The 18,534-nt window shown below is 41.3% G+C and overlaps 1 protein-coding gene across 1 annotated transcript in view; it reads left to right on the forward strand.

Moving 5' to 3' along the window:
- Window positions 1-1,062: 1,062 nt before the first annotated feature.
- Window positions 1,063-18,534, forward strand: part of MKLN1 (muskelin 1) — a 337,870-nt gene continuing 320,398 nt past the window's right edge. The window contains exon 1 of the mRNA XM_059171881.1: window positions 1,063-1,201. The gene's annotated coding sequence lies outside the window, so the exon portion shown is untranslated. The remainder of the gene's footprint in view (window positions 1,202-18,534) is intronic.

The following is an 18,534-nucleotide window of genomic DNA, read 5'->3' on the forward strand; positions in this document are numbered from 1 at the left end:
TATTTTTAGGATAGTTTCAGCCAATAACTTTGTCATCATTTCCAGTGCATTTAACTGAAACATTAAGCAAACACTCTGACTTATTCAAGTTCAGTGTTATGTGGAAACTGTAACACCAGTTTTGAGTGCCCTCGGCATTACTGAATCACAACCCCTGTAAGTGCTTGTGCCTTAAACCCCAAATCTCTGCCTCAAAGTTTTTGTGGACCATGGAGATTTTATGCTGTAAAGCTACGCGAAGCAGCTATTTCCATGCTCTAGTTCATGCGTTTCCATTTTAAGGAAAACTCCCTGTATGTACTGGTGGAATTATGAAAAACTTCTCAGTAAACTAAAGGGTGGGAGGGAAGATCGCCCTTTCCTTTGGCTCTTCCTCAACTGTATCTTTTCCCACCTCATCAGTTTACCTCATCAGCCATGATGAGTGATCTCCACTACACCTCTTCTAATAATGCCCCCGATTTTTACCTTCCTATCCAGTGCCTCATTCTTCCATCCCTTTCCCTTTCTGTGCCCTTGCCTCCCAATTCTGCCCCCATACTGCCTGGGTACTTAGCTCAGGCCTCCCCCAGTCCTCCCTCCCAATCCTCCCTGCCCTGCAGCTCCCCCCCACCCCCCTTTCCCAGCTCCGTCTCCCTTCTCAGCAACTCTCCCTCCTTACCTCTCTTTGACCTCCTTCCTTCTCCTTCACAGCCTGGCCCTTGACTTCTCGGCCTCTTCTTTCCCTTCTTTACCTGCAGCGTCCTGCCCCTACTGGGGTCTCCTTCACACCCTTTTCTCGGGTCCCATCCCTTCTGACGCCAAACCCCAGCATTCCTCAACGGCTCGGCCTGGTCGACTTTAGCCCGATTTGGCTCCCATGCCCCTGGGCTGGGAAACAAGTGTGCGGTGCAGAGTGGGGGCAAGAATCCCCCTCGGCGGTGGCCCCTGCCTCGCCCCGCTTCGCCCCTCCCGAGTCCGGGTTGCGGCGCTTCCTGGGCGGATGGTTGGGACTCGCCGCAGCAGCTGCGGTTCTGCTGTGTCATGCAAGAAGGAGGCGGCGGCAGCGGCGGCGGCGGCGGCCGGAGCTGGAGGGGGAGGAGGGGAGGAACCTGATCTCTCCGGTAGCGAAGGGCTGGAGGCAAACACCGAGCTCCCCCAGAGCCGCCCGGGAGCAGGGAGGGCACCGCTACCCCGAGGGGCCCTCCCCGCGGGGCAGATGGTAAGTGGGGCGGCGCAGGTGGTCGCCTTGGGAAGGGAGCGCGCAGGGGGGCTGGGGGAGGGGGGGTAGTTGGGGAGGAGGGGAGAACTAGGAGTCACCCGGCCAAACTGAAGGAGCCAGTGTCTAGTCGAAAGGGACCCAGGCCACAATAGGGGTGACCAGCCAAACGCAGCAATAATTACCATTCTAATAACACCCCGAAGCTGACCGAGGCTACAGAGAAGAGCTGTGCATCCCGAACCCAGAACAGAGCTAGAGCAATGATTCAGGGTTTGAGAACCATCGTCCCGTCAGGCTTGGCGCTTTAGGGTACAGCTGAGTAGCAAAAGTCAGCATACACCATATTCCTATAGCCCGGCTGCGCTTTGTGGGTCGTCTTGTTTAAAACTAAGGAAGGGGATGGAAACCTGCCCAACCTCACTTTAGCCACCAAAATAATGCTTTTTTTTGGCCAGCGGCCTCGGATGAACAGCCTCTGGTGCAATTAAACAATCAATAGGAAAAATAGCTCCATTCCCCCTCACCACCCTCTTCCTCAGGCTCCTTCCACCAGGATAATTTATTCTGCATAGAGGGTAAAGAAACCTGGGTGTTACAGTCCCTCCCACTCTAGCCCCCCTCCAGCCTCCGCCCCACACAAACTGCCCACCCCACTCTTCACCCCGCTTTCCGACTGTGATGGATGTTGCACGAGGGGACTGACTGCCTTAAACTCTCAGCCACTTCCCTTCGATTGCTCTTTACCCACAGGGGATTCAGAAACAGAGAACCGAGAGCACTGAATGTGGGGACGGGGTGACACATAGGAGTTCTTTTACGTGAGAACAATTCTCAGAACAACTTATTTTTTTTTTTTTTAATTCCTTCCCATTTTGCTCCTGGAAATTGCAAAGCACTTTCTGAAATATCATTCCTTTTCTTTTTTTTTTTTTTTTCTTTTTAATGTCAGTCATACATTTAGAAGTAAGGGGTTGGCGGGATTAACTGAAAGGCTAATGACGGTCTCAAAAGCACATGCTGTTGCTAGGGAACTCAAGCTCATCTCGCTCCCTAACCACTAGCATGTTCAGTGGAAATCAAAGTTCTCAGGGTGTTATTAAAATGAGTGGCATTTGGTTCAAGGCGTTCTTCCTTGCTTTGTAGCATCCTGGATTGTTATCGATTGCCTCACACCCACATATCTTGTTTTCCTAATTTGATTTCTGTATTTGCGTCACTGCCAGGGACACGCAGACTAGACCAGTCAGGTTCACTTCCTGTTTCTCAGAACTGTTTTATATTTGGTCTCCGTGCACTAACTGGTAAAACATTATCAAACCGATCCTCTTGGAAAGAAAATCTGGGCTTTCCGTGAAAACAAATTATCCCAATTAAATTCTGATTCCCGTGGAAAACGTCATCATCTGAGGAATAAATTCGACTTCCAGTTGCCATTTGAGAAAGCCATTCTTGAAATGTAAAACCTAGAAAAATCTATCATCTTTCTTTCTTTTACTCAGAATCCTCGTTCCTCAGCGTTAGAACTAAAACAAACTCAAACACAGAGCAGATTTAAGTATGATATTTCTAAAATGAAGCTCAAAAAAATACACATTGAAGCCGAGGAAATCATTTAGACTAAATAAAGCATGGAATTGAATGGAATCCAGGCCCCGGGAACAGACATAAGGTTGGGTTAGTCGGGGCGTTCAGAGAACAGAGTGTGATGACCTGGCTACCCTACAAATAAGAGCCCATTACTTTATGTACTAATTGTCTCTTTTACCAATTCCACCTGGACGAGACAGCCTTGCTTTCTTTTTTAAGGTCCTTTCTTTTAACGATAAGAATACCACAAAGGCAATATCATAAAAATAAGTGCTATGTAAAACATTAGGTGGGACGATGTAGATAATATTTTTAGATAGAAAATAAAAGGGTACATGGTAGAAAGATCGGTCAACTGAAAGACAGAAATTTGCTCCTACTTGTCCTCTAAACTGGATGACCTTGAGCAAGCCATTATAGGTCTCCTCACCAGTTTCCTCTGAGAAGCTTAATATAAGTGCTGGACTAAAGATCTCTAAAGTTCCTTCCATTCATAAAGTTCGGTGATTACATTGAGGTCACTACATAAAAATTTCAATTTTAGCTGGATTTTGCCATGTTAAATTTTAACACTGAAACTGGAATGCCTATCCATAGAGACCGTGGGGGAGATGATAATGGCAAGTGATTTGCTGTTGATACATCATTTCTCAGTGCTAGTTGTCAGACAACCCAAATAAAATCAACCTTATTCCCAATGTACTGAATCTCTGGTTCCCTGGTGGTGGTGTAGAAGCAACAGGATAAGAGGAAGAATATAAAAAGTGTATGGAAAGATCTTTCAGTCATTTCAGATTTAGTTAACCCACGTACTTTGACGAACAAAACCACAGAGTGATGAGGAAGAGCTCTACAAGAAATAATCAACCAAATTCTCATGGAGATAATAATCTATTTGTCTCTATTTTAATTAGTGATAGGCAAAAATACTTCTAACACAGATTTCCAAATTTTACAAGTTGAAGATGTTAAGAAGTAGCATGAGGAAATGTGAGATTTGTGCCACAGAGAAAAGAGCTCATTGTGATTTTATTCACTTGTTATTGAGTGCCTGCTATGTGCCAGGGACTGTGCTGGGCACTGGGAATACAAAACTGAATAGGGCAGCCTGCTCTAAAGGGCCTTATAGGATAACGAGGGGATAGATGAGTTATGGCTGATCACACAACAGTGAGATGATATCCACGAGGACCTCATTAGAGGGGTCCCTAATCCTGACTGAGTTTAGTTAGGGTCCCTCACCAGACAAGATGAGTTTGGAAATGAGTCTGGAAGGATAAGTAGAAGTAATCCAGATAAGTGGGCAAGTTAAAGAGAAATGACAAAGAAAGTAGTATGTGTAAAGTCTTGGTAAACATTGTGCCCAGAGAGTTGAAGGTAAGAGACAGTGCCCAGCAAGTGGTAGAGAGTCTCAGTAAGTGCATTGTATGAATATGTGGTTAAAGTTCTAAAGGACATGCCAAGAAAGATCAACAAGGTCTTGTATTAGGAAAGGTCTCGCATACCTTCCTAAGAGGTTTCAACTTACCCTAAGGCCAATGGAGAGCCACCGATGAATTAGAAGGAGCACACTGAGGTGATCAAATGTCCATTTTAGAAAGAAGTTTCACTCCAGTTTGGATAATTTATTAGGGTGATTAACACTATAAACAGGGAGACTAGTTAGGAGATTGTTTTAGTGTTACAGGAAAAAAAATATGACGGACATCTTAATATACACAGCAAGAATGGAAATGGAGAAAAGGGAAGGATTCTGGAAATATTAAAGACAGACTCAACTGAATTTTATTATTGATCATATTTTCAATTTTATTATTGATTATATTATATATTATTGATTATTTTATTATTGATTATATTATATAATTTTATTGATTATATATTGATATATTTGCATTGTGTTTTATTATTGATTACATTAATATAATGTGATCATAATGTAATATAATGTGATGTGATCACATACAATTGCAATTTTGTTATTGATTATATTGATTATCTTAAGGAATAAGAGACTTATGGCTTAGGTAAATGGGAGGATCATGGACCCTTTTCTAAGATGGGGACTTCAAGAAGAACAGTAGGTTGAGGAGGGAAGGTAAGTAGTTTGATTTTGTCAGTGTTGAGTTTAAAATCTCTGTGAGGATATCAAAGTGAAGCTGTCTATACATAATTGAACAGGACAATCTAGAACTCAAGAGATCTATGATGAGGACATCAGAATAAGTGATAGCTCATGGAAGTAAATGGAATCCCCAAGAGAAAAGATGGAGAAAAAGGAGAAGAGGACCTATTCTGGAACCTATTTAAATGCCAGCATTTGAAAGATGCGGCAAAAAAAAAAAGTGAGGACACAATGCTACAGGGGAAGAATATCCATAGAGGTTAGGAGGACCAGAAACAAGTTGTTTCAGAGAAGCCAAGGGAGGAAATGTCAACAGTATTAAATGCTAGGGAAAGGTCAAGAAAAATAAGGACTTGGATTTGGGGACAAGGAGGTCATTGTGTTTGGCAAGAAGGAGTTTATCGGGATAATGGGGTAGGAGCAGATTATAATGGATTAAGGAGTGGATGGGAGAAGAGGAAGTAGATAGAAGTAGTTGTTCGGGATAAGGACGATAGGGCAAGTAGGCAAGGAACATAAAGGTATTAGGGGAAGAGTAAAAGCATGGTCTGTGAGGTAAAGGCTGCATAAGGAAATGAGGAAATACTATAGTGATACACAATTCTTCATTCTTGGAGCCTTCTCTTTCAAACAGATGTCATTACCGTGCACTAGTTCTTCAAGCCAAAAAGCATGTAGATACTCATGGTTCTTCTCTTTTCCTTAAGTTCTCATATCCACTCCATGAAGAATTCGGATCAACTCTACCTCCAAAACATTTCCAAAATATGTCTCTTTTGATCTCCACGGCCACTCCCTAATACAAATATCATCTTCTGGTCTCCTGTAATAGTGTTCTGGTTGGTTTTCCTGCTTCTACTCTTTTTCCCTGTTCCTCACAGATAATGTGACATAAATCAGATCATATCAGCTTCTCTTCTCAGAATCCTTCCATGTCTTCTGATTGTACGTAGACTCCTTTGCTGGCCTGTGAAGCCTTACAGGCCATCCCAGACCACCTCTTTAGTCTCATCTCCCGTGCTGTCCTCCGACTTCAATCCCAATGGCCTTTTTTCTGCTCCTCGAGCACTGAGGGTTTGCTCTTATTTTAAAGTGCCCAGCTCACATGTTTCCTTTTCCTGGAACACTCTTTTGGTCATTTCGGTCTGTTTAAATGTTGCCTCCTCAGGTGCATGGGTGGCTCAGTGGGTTAAGCCTCTGCCTTCGGCTTGGGTTATGATCTCAGGGTCCTGGGATCGAGTCCCGCATTGGGCCCTCTGTTCGGCGGGGCGCCTGCTTCCTCTGCTCTCTCTCTCTCTGCCTGTCTCTCTGCCTACTTGTGATCTCTCTCTGTCAAATAAATAAGTAAAATCTTTTAAAAAATAAATATTACCTCCTCAAAGAGGCCCTTCCTGACCACCCTGATGAAAGTGCCCTTCTTTGTCCACCTTTCCGACCATCCTATGTATTTTTTTCATAGAAGTAAAACTTTATGACCACCTGGGGTTTATTTTACATGTGGCTGATAACCCCTTTGAAATGTAAAGCCCATGAGGATTCCTGGCATATCATAGATACTTAAAAATATTCGTTGGATACATTTACAGAAGGAAAAAGAGAGGATCAATAATTACTAGAAATTAAAGGCATCAAGGATCAGAGCCTCATGCAGCTCAGGAACGACCCATCAGTAAGGATGGATGGCGACACTCTGAAGATTCCAGAAGAGGACCACTTACTAGCTGTGTGACCCTGGACATTCACATACTCTGAGCTTCACTTCGTGGTTTATATAACACATGCCTTGAAGGGCTGTTAGTAAAATTAAATGAAATAATACAGGTATGCATATGAGACTGATTGTTACGCTATTTTCATGAAGTCAGGACTTTTGCAAATCAATTCATAATTTTTACATGTGAACTCTTCATGTGGGCTTCCCTAATGGAGTTAACATTCAGTGCTTGCTTATTATTAGAAAAAATATTGGCTGGGGGCATCTGGGTAGCTCAGTTAGTTAAGCTTCTGATTCCTGATTTCTGCTGAGGTCATGATCTCAACGTTGTGAGATTAAGCCCCACGTCCAGCTTTGCACTGGACATGGAGCCTGCTTAAGATTCTCTCTCTCCTCTCTCTGCCCACCCCCCCTTAAAAAAATTGGCTGAAGTGTGGCTTTTAAAAAATACTAGGATTTCTGAGAGAACGTGGAAATTAGATTAGTTGAGAAGAAATCAAAGCGCTCCTATAAATCAATAAGAAAAATATCAAAAACCTTGGAAAATGGAGTAAAGGAATAGCAAATAGGGTACAGTCAAGGAATCTTTAAAATCTGTAAAAATGCTCTCCCTTTCCCTTAACAAGAGGTATGCATATTATAACTGCAATGAGGTGTATTTTCTACCAGGTTGACACAAATCAAAAACTTTAATAGTATACGTGGTCAGGCTGTGAAGCAGGCACTTTTTGACATTGACAATAGGAATAAAAGTTGGTACAACCTCTGTGAACAACCTGCAGTATTTATCTAATTTTTAAATGTACAAACCCTTTGACCTAACGATTCTACTTTTTCTGTGTTCGTCCAGTAGATTTACTCATGCTTATCTTGAAGGATAACTTGTAGGATCTTCGCTGAAGCATTAATTATAGTAGTTAAAGACTGAAAAGCTAAAATGTCCATCTATCGAGAAGTGGTTAAATAAATCATGGTACATTATATAAATGGGTGGTAGACAGCTGTTAAAAATTGTGACCGGTAGATTGGTATGAAAAGATGTTCATGATACATTATTAAATAAAATAAAATCTAATTGAAGAACAACATCTATTTTGTTAGCATTGTGGGTTTTTCATTTTAAGACTTTATTTTATTTTATTTTATTTTTGCCTAAAAGACATTATCTGTGAGAAGATAAAATAGAATGAGGCAAGAGCAGATGTGGCAAGACCAGTTGGAAATATATTATTTCAGATTTATGTGAGAGATGATGGTTTCCAAGACGATAGTGGTAGGCATGCACAGGAAGAAAAATGACCAGAGTCAAGAGTTATTTTAAAGGACTTGATGATTGAATGGAAATGGTGGGTTGTGGAGAGGGAGAGTCATTATTGACTCAAGAGGCTTGGCAGGATCTGATGCATGAGCAAAGGTGTCAGTTTGCGAGATGGAGAATCTTTGGATGGTAACGGAATTGTAGGAGAGATCAGAGTTCCGTAAGAGTAAAGATGTCTACTGCAGATTTCTGATATGGGGCCAAGGCTCAGAAGACCTGCTGGGACTGGATTTATAAATTTGGGTAGAAGATTGCCTGAGGACAGTAGATAGAATAAAAAAATTTTTTAAAGCAGATCCAGGACTATATTCTGATCATTTAGAGATTGAATAGAAAGGAAGAGCTGACAATAGACACTGAGAAGCCGAAACCAGAAAAATAAAACCAGGAGACTATGGGAACCAAAGAAACCAAGAGAAGACTATGCTGGGGAAGATCAGTTCACATTAAATGTTGCCAAAAGGTCCTGGAAGATCACTGTAACTTGTTTCTCTTATAAATCCTTGTCCTGTGTCTCACCCATAATAAATGATCAATAAACTTTTGTTAAATTGGAAAGAGAGAGAAAAAGATACAGAGAGAGGGAGAGAAAGAGGCAGAGATACAGAAAGATAATAGAATGTATCTTTGGGTCTCAAAAAAATAAATACATAAGACATATTCCCTTGAATTTTACTGCAAACCAAACTTGATCTCGGGAAAAATAAGGAAGTTCTTCTCCCTTGGTTTTGCTCTTGACCCATCACATTGACTGAGCTCTCACAGTGCTATGCTATTATGACGTTAAATGACTCCCCAAAACATTCTGATAAGTACTATTCACCTGTGTCTGGTCATTCTGAGTCATTTTTGTCTTTATTTAGGTCCTGGGTGATGACAAAAAGAGCATTTGCTTTTCCTCGTCTATCTCACTCCATCATACCACCTTGCATCAGTTGATGGAGTCTGGAGAATCCCTTTCGGTGCCACTACAGCTCTGTAATACACTGTAACCACTCACCAGGATGCCCAGCCCCAGTTTCCCATCAAAGGCAAAGATGACTTTTTATCAGGAAGAGCTGTATCACCTCTTAGAGAAACCACCAGCTTCTCAGTCCGCAGAAAGGTGCTCCTGCCCTCAGGAGAGAATGTAGAGAATATCAAAGGAGAAAAGGTTTTGACTTTGTCCTGAGAATATGGAAACCTGTTATGACCTTTCATTCCAGTGTCCTTGAATTAGAAACTAAAGTAACAGATGTAGTTTAAACAACATTTTAATGTTGTGACATCCTGTATTATTTAGTTAGACTGGGGGTTGGCAAACTTTTTCTGTAAAGGGCCAGATGGGAAATATTTTAGGCTTTGTGGTCCATTCTCTGTCCTAACTACTCAACCCTACCATTGTAGTGTGAAAGCCACCATAGATAATACGTAAATGAATGAGCACGGCTGGGTGTCAATTAAACTTTATTTATGGATCCCAAGGTTTGAATTTCATATAATTTTCACATGTTGCAAAGTATCATTTTTTAAAATAAAATCTTACTCAGCTACTTAAAAATGTGAAAACCATTCTTAACTCACAGACCATACAAAAACAAGGGGTGTGCTGGATTTGGCTTATGGGCAGTGGTTTGACAACCTCTGATTTAGACAAAAATGAAGACCATGTCATGAGAAAGATTTTTCAGGTTCAGACTTTGGAAGAAAATAATCTGTTTTATGGATACCCCTTTATTTTAACTACTCAAATGTATTTGAACATATAAACACATTTGCCTTCACCTGACTTATTTGGGAATGACATATGTCTTCTTAGTTCAGTATTGATTTAAGACTTTGCTCCTTCTCTTCCTTGTAGTGAATAAATGTGCATGGATGTAGTATTTTTATAAAGCAAACTGAAGAATTCTTACTAGTCGACTATAAATACCCAAACCAAAAGGGCATAGTAATTCTTTTTTGGGCGGGGTGGGGGGGACATAGTAATTCTAATCACATTTTTAAACTGCATTAATTCATCCAGTAAGTATTTATCAGTAATTGGCTTCTTACATAGTGCAGTACTGAATAGTGTTACAGAATTTGAGATAAAAGTAGAAGATAGATGGATAAGTAGGTAGATACTTAGATGAAAAATCTAGTGGCTGATAGGTGTCAATAAGGCTTGTTTGGATGAATCACAGTGTAAATGAAGTCAGTGTAGTCACTTTAGCAACACATAGATTGTTAGACAAAATCTAAGCTCTTATGTGTCCCAGATGTGTGACCTTGGGCTGATTACATAAACCATATAAGCCTCAGTTTCCTCTTTTTAAGATGGGGACAATAATTCCTACCTCTCAAGGATGCTGTGGCCACTAAATAAGCTAGTGTAAGGTAAATCAGCTAGTGTAGTATCTGGTACACGGTAAATCCTCAGTAAATGCTAGCTGCATTGTATCATGCCAATATGAAACTCTATCATTTGTTCAAAAGAAGCACACAATCAAAGGCAAAGCAGAGGAGCCTTGTGAGTTAAGAACTTATAAACACAAATAGAAACCCACAAGACCTGAGGGTTAATGCCTAGTAGAGAAGATTTGGGTGAAAATGAAAGCAGAAGTGACCTTGTCACAGGAGCATACAGTACAGCAGCTGGGCCAGTTGTCTTTGCCTTCCTTAGTGACCAGAGGCTGGATTGTCTACAGAGTTCCACCTACATAGGTCTCGCTCCCTGACCTCCCTATGGTACACATTGGCCTCACCCTTCATGCTGGACTGTCTGGTATTAATAGCTTCTTGAACTTTACCTTGGTAAGAGACACCACCCTTGAAGAGCCTAGCTGCCCTAATCCAAGCCAGCTTCTACATTCACAGCCCACGCCCCGGGGAGTACTCCTCACCCCTGTCTTGGCTTATGCTCTCTCTCCACTAGCCGTGTGTCAAGCCTTCTGATCCTGTTATGGCAACATTAATAATGCTTTCCCAATACAAATGACAGAATTATTGGCATGGGGTCATGATACAGGGGTAACAAAGAACTTCAACATCCATGGACAAGCTCGTTCTGCTGAAAAGAGCATCAAATAAAGTTCGCACGACTTAAATCTAAACTAATCGCTTATTGAAGAGGTACTATTCTATGCTGAATTCTTACCAGCTAAGAAGAATGTGTTGGTGAAGTGAAAGTGACACGCAACTTAAAATAAGTGACCATGGCATCCTTGAACTTGTAATAGCCTGAGAAGGCAATTCCGCACTTGCTAACTCGACACAAAGAAGACTTGAGCAAGTTAAGTGAAGAGATGGACATGAGGTTCTGTCTGGCCAGGAACTAAGAAAGAATGCAAAAGAGGAATACAATGACTCGAAAGTTAAATTTTTATAAAACCAGGGCACCTGGGTGGCTCAGTCAAGTGCCTGACTCTTATTTATAGCTCTGATCACGGTCTCAGTGTTGTGAGATTGAGCCCTGTGTTGGGCTCTGTGCTCAGCTCAGGTTCTGCTCAGGATTCTCTCTCTCCCACTGCCCCTCCTCCTGCTCCCTCCCCCTGCTTCCTCTCAATAAATACATAAATACATAATGTGGCTGCTTAAGAAATATTCTGATAAACTCATTCATTTAAAGGACACGTACAGAAGGCAGACGTCAGGCCTTGTTCAAAGGAAGGGCTCAGGCCTGTGAAAATAATGCAAGAGGGCTAATGTCTGGAGACAACTGGAGTCTGCAAAAAGTACTGAGGACAATGAATGGGTTTTTGTTTGTTTTTTGCTTATGTTTATCGTCAGAATGGTAATGAAGACAGGGTAGTACTGCTGAATGGGGCAGACCATCTAATATGCATAGCTAAGAAACACCATCATTCCACTACAGTACTTCCTGATTACAAGGTACAAACTCCCCCTCTTCACATTTTTAATATTTCCAGAATCAGGATGTATCTTCGATGTATGTGTTTAATGTGGTAGTATTTGGGGGGAGGGCTCTAAAAACAGTAACTAAATGGTGGTGCATGATACAATAAATTGCTCTTAGAATAGAATTTTTATTTTTTTTTAATTTATTTATTTTGGAGACAGAGCACATGTGTAAGCAGCAGGCAGGGTTCAGGGAGAGGGAGAGAACCTCAGGCAGACTACCCACTGAGTGGGGAGCCCAACGTGGGGCTTGATCCCACAACTGTGAGATCATGACCTGAAATCAAGAGTCTGCACAACCGTGAGATCATGACCTGAAATCAAGAGTCCGATGCCTAACTGACTGAGCCACCCAAGTCCCCCTGGAATAGAATTTTTTTAATAGCATTGTATTGACTTAGCTCGGCTGGTATCACTCACACTCAGCAGATGAGGGGTCCACTTTGTGTCCTGGAAGGCCAGTGGCTACGAAAGGTAGGAAAGACCAGAAAGTGGTTTAGAGGCTACATTCAGAAGTATGTTGCCCCATGGAAGGGAGCAGAGAAAGGCTGATAAGCACTAATGAAGAATAGAAGAGTCAAAAATATTAGAGATAGGAATGAGACAAGATAAGAAAATTGGTCAGAACCTCTAAGAAGGAAGAAAGAGACACTGCTGGCCCACAGAAACTAAGTCCCCAGACGGGCACATCACAAGAGAGGAAAGGAATGATGTCTTAGCTTGAGCTGCCATAAAAAATACCATAGACTGGGTGACTAAAAAGATTTATTTCTCACAGTTCTGGAGGCCAAGAAATCCAAGATTAAGGCACCAGCAGATCTGGTATCTGATGAGAGGCCATTCATTCCCTAGTTTACTGATAATCACCTTCTTGTGTACCTACATGTATAGAGAGATCATCTCTTTTGTGTCTTTCCTTGTAAGACCACTAATCCCATTCATAGGGCCTGATAGATGATGGTTTGCTCTGGACAGGGCATCTTGAACCATGACCAGCTTATAGTATGTGGACATGCCTGTGTCTCACTGCTTCTGAATCACCGTGGTCATCAACTTAAGGCTCCCGTGCTCCAGTATCCAACTTAAAAGGTGTTTACGTTAACATAGAGATCTGTGCTCACAGACCAGGAAAAGACACTGCAAATTGATAGAAGTAACTCCCTGAGTTAAAAAGAAATAAAGGAAAAGAAAAAAAGAGAGAAAAGAAAAGAAAGAAGAGAAAAGAAAAAAAGACGAAGAATGGCTTAAATACATAACCAGAAAACAATGCAGCAAAAAAACCCAGTGATTTTAGCAGAATAAATTCAGGGGAAGAGTTGGGGATATGATCTATTTCTACTGGGTCTCTAGAACCCATATTAAAGAAGAATTTTGTAGAACCTATAGATCATTCTGCCATGCAGGAAATTTTTCCAACCACATATGATTAGACCTTTAGAAACCATGAAGAATCCAGACGGTCCCTATGTAGCTTGAATGTAAAGAGTTTAGCTCCTGGGGAAGGGACAATGTCTTTTCATGAGTTTTAACTCTTAGTTTCTACCATGTTAATAGTGATAAAACACGTCAGTTTTTAAATGGCAAGGAATTTCTCATTTTCTACTAAAAAACAATAATCTTGATACTCAAAAATATATTCCTTACCTTGTCTTCTTAAATGCTTCCCCCTTTCCCAGCTGCTGATTCCTTTGGGACATCCATGTAGTCCTGGGAAAGCTGACTCCACCTCTATATCCAGGAGGTAGGGCGTGTATTCCATCCTAAGCCAATCGATGAATAATTTGCCCAAGTGACTGCTTCAGGTAGGAGCAGGTGACCTAAGTCAGTCCAATGAAAGAGAATGTCAGGACTTCTGCTAGAAATGGCACAACAAAGGTAATTTGCTTCAGGAGGTAAATGTGGAGATTTTATCCCTGGGAACTCTTGGCTGCTATCTTGGGACCACAAGGAGAGTCTATTAAGAGTGGAGCTATCTGGGGTGCCTGGGTGGATCAGTGGGTTAAAGCCTCTGGTCATGATCCTCAGGTCCTCAGGTCATGATCCCAGGGTCCTGGGATCGAGTCCTACATTAGGCTCTCTGCTCAGCGGGGAGCCTGCTTCCTCCTCTCTCTCTGCCTGCTTCTCTGCCTATTTGTGATCTCTGTCTGTCAAATAAATAAATTAAAAAAAAAAAAAAAGAAGAAGAGTGGAGCTATCTATCACCAGGGATTAAAGCAAATAAATGAAAAGGAAACCTCCATGTACTCTCTACATTGTGTGAGTCACCTGGGAAACATGACCTTGAAGCCTTTGAACTTTTCACTTATGGGAGCCAATAAATAATATTTTTTGTTTAAACCAATTTGAGTTCAATTTTCTGTTTCTCGAAAGCAAAGATTCCGTTTGATTCAAAAGAATGAATAACATGGCTCAGAAGCAATGGAATACATTCCAGATGGGTTAAAGAGTTAAATGTGGAAAATGGCCCATACAAGAGAAGTGATACGTGTTGATGAAAGTGGTGTAAGCACTTCTTTTTTTTTTTTTTTTAAGATTTTATTTATTTATTTGAGATAGAGCAAGAGAGAGAATACATGAGTGTGGGAAAGGGCAGGGGGAGAGGGAGAAACAGTCTCTCCACTGAGCAGAGAGCCCAATGTAGGACTCAATCCCAGGACCCTGGGATCATGACCTGAGCTGAAGGCAGAGGCTTAACTGACTGAACCACCCAGGTGCCCCAAGCACTTCTTGACCTTTATAAAGGTCCTAATGAGAAAAGAAGTAAAGGCTTATGGTTTATAAAAGAAAAACATTTATAGATTTGACTACTTAAATCTTTTTAATTTATGTAGATAAAAACAGTACCACAGATAAATGATTCTAGAACTTTTGCAATTATATTATATATATATATATATATATATATATATATATATATATATATGGCAAAGAGTAGGGTCCTTAATATATATAGACCTCTTACAAACATATAAGAAGAATACATCTCAAAAGAATGGGTAAAGAACATGAGAAGGCCGGGGGGGAAAAAGGAACTCAATTGGTCAATTAAAATGAAAGCAATCCAATCTCACTAGTAATTAGAGAGATGCAGATCAGGGTAAAATCTGATTTTACCTGGTTTTGCTAGGTAAAAAACAGTGGCTAGGCACAAAGATTTGTGCCTAGCAAATTATCAGGAACTTTAAAATGATATCTTGCCTGGCTAAAGATACAGGGAAATAAGCACCACCATACAATATTGGGCATGGAAACTGGTTCAAGCATTCTAGACAGCAATTTGGCATTATGTATCAGAAACCCTAACTTATCCAAACCATATAACATAGTCATTTCATTTAAAAGTTTTAAATATTTGATACATTATTTACCTGGAGGTTTCTAAGTGGTCGTAATAAATCTACCACGTAATATGTGCAACGGTCTATGCAAACATACTTTGCATCTATGATCTCAGTTCATCTTCTCCAACACCCAGAAACACAAGTACAGCTATCATCCCCATTTTACAGATGAGGAAACCAAGGCTCAGGATGTTTCATAAATGTACTTCTGATTAGATGACAAGTAAGTTGTGGAGCTGGGTTTCGGTCACAGAAATTCTGGTTTCAGAGCCCTCGTGCTTCACTATTATACTTAATATTTTGGGGCCCTTGGCTCATATTCTGCTCAATTTATTTTTTTCTTTTGAAAGGAAGATTTGTTAATCTTGAATTACAACTTAAAAGGCATACTTCTGCTAAGAAAACAAAGCTGAGAAAATGAAAGAGAAAGAAGGCAAGAAAACCAACATTTATTGACTCCATGTGATTCATTGGAATGTGCTACCCTCCTTGAAACCACAGAACCACTTTGCAATGTAGTTATGATTATCCCTGTTTCACTGATAAGTTGAAACAGAGAGATCATGACACGACCAAGGTCACTGAGCTATGTAGCAAAACCAGAATTCTAATTTACATCTGCTTGACTCCTAAGTCCTTGCTCTTTTTACAATTGGCTAATAAAAACCAAATGTACAAATACAATATTTAGTGGGGGAAAAAATAAACTTCTGCAATTGGATTTAAGAAGTCAATTGTATAAATAAGAATTGGGAGACCTATTTTAGGTGCAAAAGATCTCAGGATTTGGGTTGATTGTGAAGTACCGTGAGTAAGTATTGGGACTGTCAGAATACGCCTATAGTCTCAGATGGCATTAACAGAAAAACCATGTCCTGGAGAGGGGCAAGAAGGTTCTATCTGGTTTGTACATTGCTTATATCAGATAAGGAAAATTGAGATTAATTCTGAGTGCCACAGACAGCAATGGATGTCCAGAGGAGACCAGCCAGTTGGTAACAAAATATATGTATGCAAGTACACACACGTAAAGATTGGATTATGTCACAAAAGTTCAATGAGAAGACCCAGGAGGTAGCTGAAAACCACCCTCAGTTAGCTGAAGTGCAGCTGTATGGAAGAAATTCTTCTTACATTGTGTGTGACTCCAGCGGACAGGGAGCTGTCATTGGAAGGAGGCAGATTTGGGCCAGTTAATGAAAAATCAAAACATGACCATACCCTGCATATCTTTGTAGGCATTAAATGCCCAGCACTGCATTTAGACATAGCAGGCATTCTGCATATATGTATTGAACCAAACTGAATGTTTGATTGCTACTCAAAAACTCAACGAGTTTGTCTTGTAGGGTAGTGACATGTGAGCAGAAGCTAGCTGGCATCCTGTTGTTAACAGAGACTCCCATTCCCATAAAAAGAAATTCCTACACCTCGCACCATTCCACCTCTTTCCCAGCCATTCCCCGCTTGCCTCCCAGTCCCACTTGAAAGGGGAGACTTTGCTCTGTCCATGCCAACCTGACTTTTAACTCTCCAGAGTATGTGCTCAACAGATCTAATCACCAAACATAACCCTCTCACTCCTTCCAATGCAGAGAGAACTGGGCCATTTCCTGCTGGAAGGGTTCTTCTCCCTTTCCTTATGGAGCTCCTCTGGCCCATTGTCATGCTACCTTTCTGTTCCTCCTCAGCCTCCTCCCCTGACAACTGCCCAGACGCTTTTTCTGTCATCACTCTTCTTCCCGTTTTCTCTCCCCAGGACATCCCTTCCATTCGGAGGACTTAACTACCATTGAACACTGACTTCTGAGCCTACACACTCAGTCCAAACCTCTTTCCTGATCTGCAGACCTGTGTCATTCGCCACTGGTATCTTAAAATCACTGCAGACTTAATGTCACCCATCATCCCCACCACACATGCTCCCCACCACACGTGCTCTCTTTCCCCCATTTAACTTAATGTCACTACACATCAACCTTGGCCTCTCTCCCCTGCTCCCAAACTCCTATCTAATCAATAACCATGTCCTCAATACTACTTCTAAATCTCCCTTGGATTTGTCACTACTTTTCATCCCACTGCTGCTATGGTGATTCAGACCTTAATCCCTTCCTTAGGCTATTACAGGGGCCTTCTAATTGGCTTTCTAGACTCCCATCTCCCCTTATTCTAACACAGTCTTCCTTTTGCCAACTAAAGTTTTATTATTATTATTTTTTAATGTGAATGACCACATCTCTGCCCTATTTAAGAGCCTCTGGTAATTACCTATCGTCTTTAGTATCAAATCCAAATTCCCCACCTAAATCAAACTTCTTCATGATAAGGCTACAACCCACCTTGTCATAGTCATTTTCAGCTCACACCAGACTTGCTTCTTCTTTCTGAATACAGTTTGCCTTTTCACAGCTTTGTGCCTTTTTTCTTCCTGTTCCCATTGGGAAAAGGCCATTCCTCTACATTTGGCCAACCCATCTCCTCCTTCAGTGCCCAACCCAAACTTCAGCATCTCTAGGAAAAAATAAATAAATAAATCCCTTTTATATTACAAGTCAGACATCAGGGCAAGAGATATGGTATTTAAAGCAATTAACTAGGGAGGCCTGGCGGGCTCACTTGGTAGAGCTCTTGATCTTGGGGTTGTGAGTTTAAGCCCCGCACTGGGTGGAGATGACTTAAAAATAAAAATCTTTTAAAATAAATAAATAGGGGCACCTGGATGGCCCAGTTGTTAAGCATCTGCCTTTGGCTCAGGTCATGATCCCAGGGTTCTGGGATCGAGCCCCGCATCAGACTCCCTGGTCAGCGGGGAGCCCGCTTCTTCCTCTCCCACTCCCCATGCTTGTGTTCCCTCTCTCGCTATCTCTCTGTCTGCCAAATATATAAATAAAAAATCTTAATTAAAAAAATACAAATAAATACATAAAATAAAGTGATGGACTGGATGGGTAATTGTAGAGAAGTAAGCCCAGGAGAGCTTCCAGCATTCAGAAATCAGGAAGGACCCAGCAAAAGAGATTGAGAAGGAACACAGGATGAGGTAGGAGGAAAGTCAGTGTGATAAGATGGACGTCAAGTAAAGAAAATGTTTCGGGCAGAAGGGAGTGAACATCTGTGCCAAGAAGCTGCTGAGAGCACAGTAAGGTGAGGATGGTCACTGAACACTCAGATAGGACAACCTAGAAGTCACTGTGACCCTCTCATGTGTGTTTTCAGTGAAGTAATGGGGAACAGACTGAACTGGCTTCAAGAGATAGAAATGAGGAAGTAGATGTTTGTTGAATGGGTAAAGTATTGGATGAATGAAGAAATGATGTCTTAGAGAGGATTCCATAATCGGTCAGGAACCAAAATAGATAGAGTTAT

Source organism: Mustela lutreola, chromosome 4, assembly GCF_030435805.1.
Source record: "Mustela lutreola isolate mMusLut2 chromosome 4, mMusLut2.pri, whole genome shotgun sequence".
NCBI classification, from domain to species: domain Eukaryota; kingdom Metazoa; phylum Chordata; class Mammalia; order Carnivora; family Mustelidae; genus Mustela; species Mustela lutreola.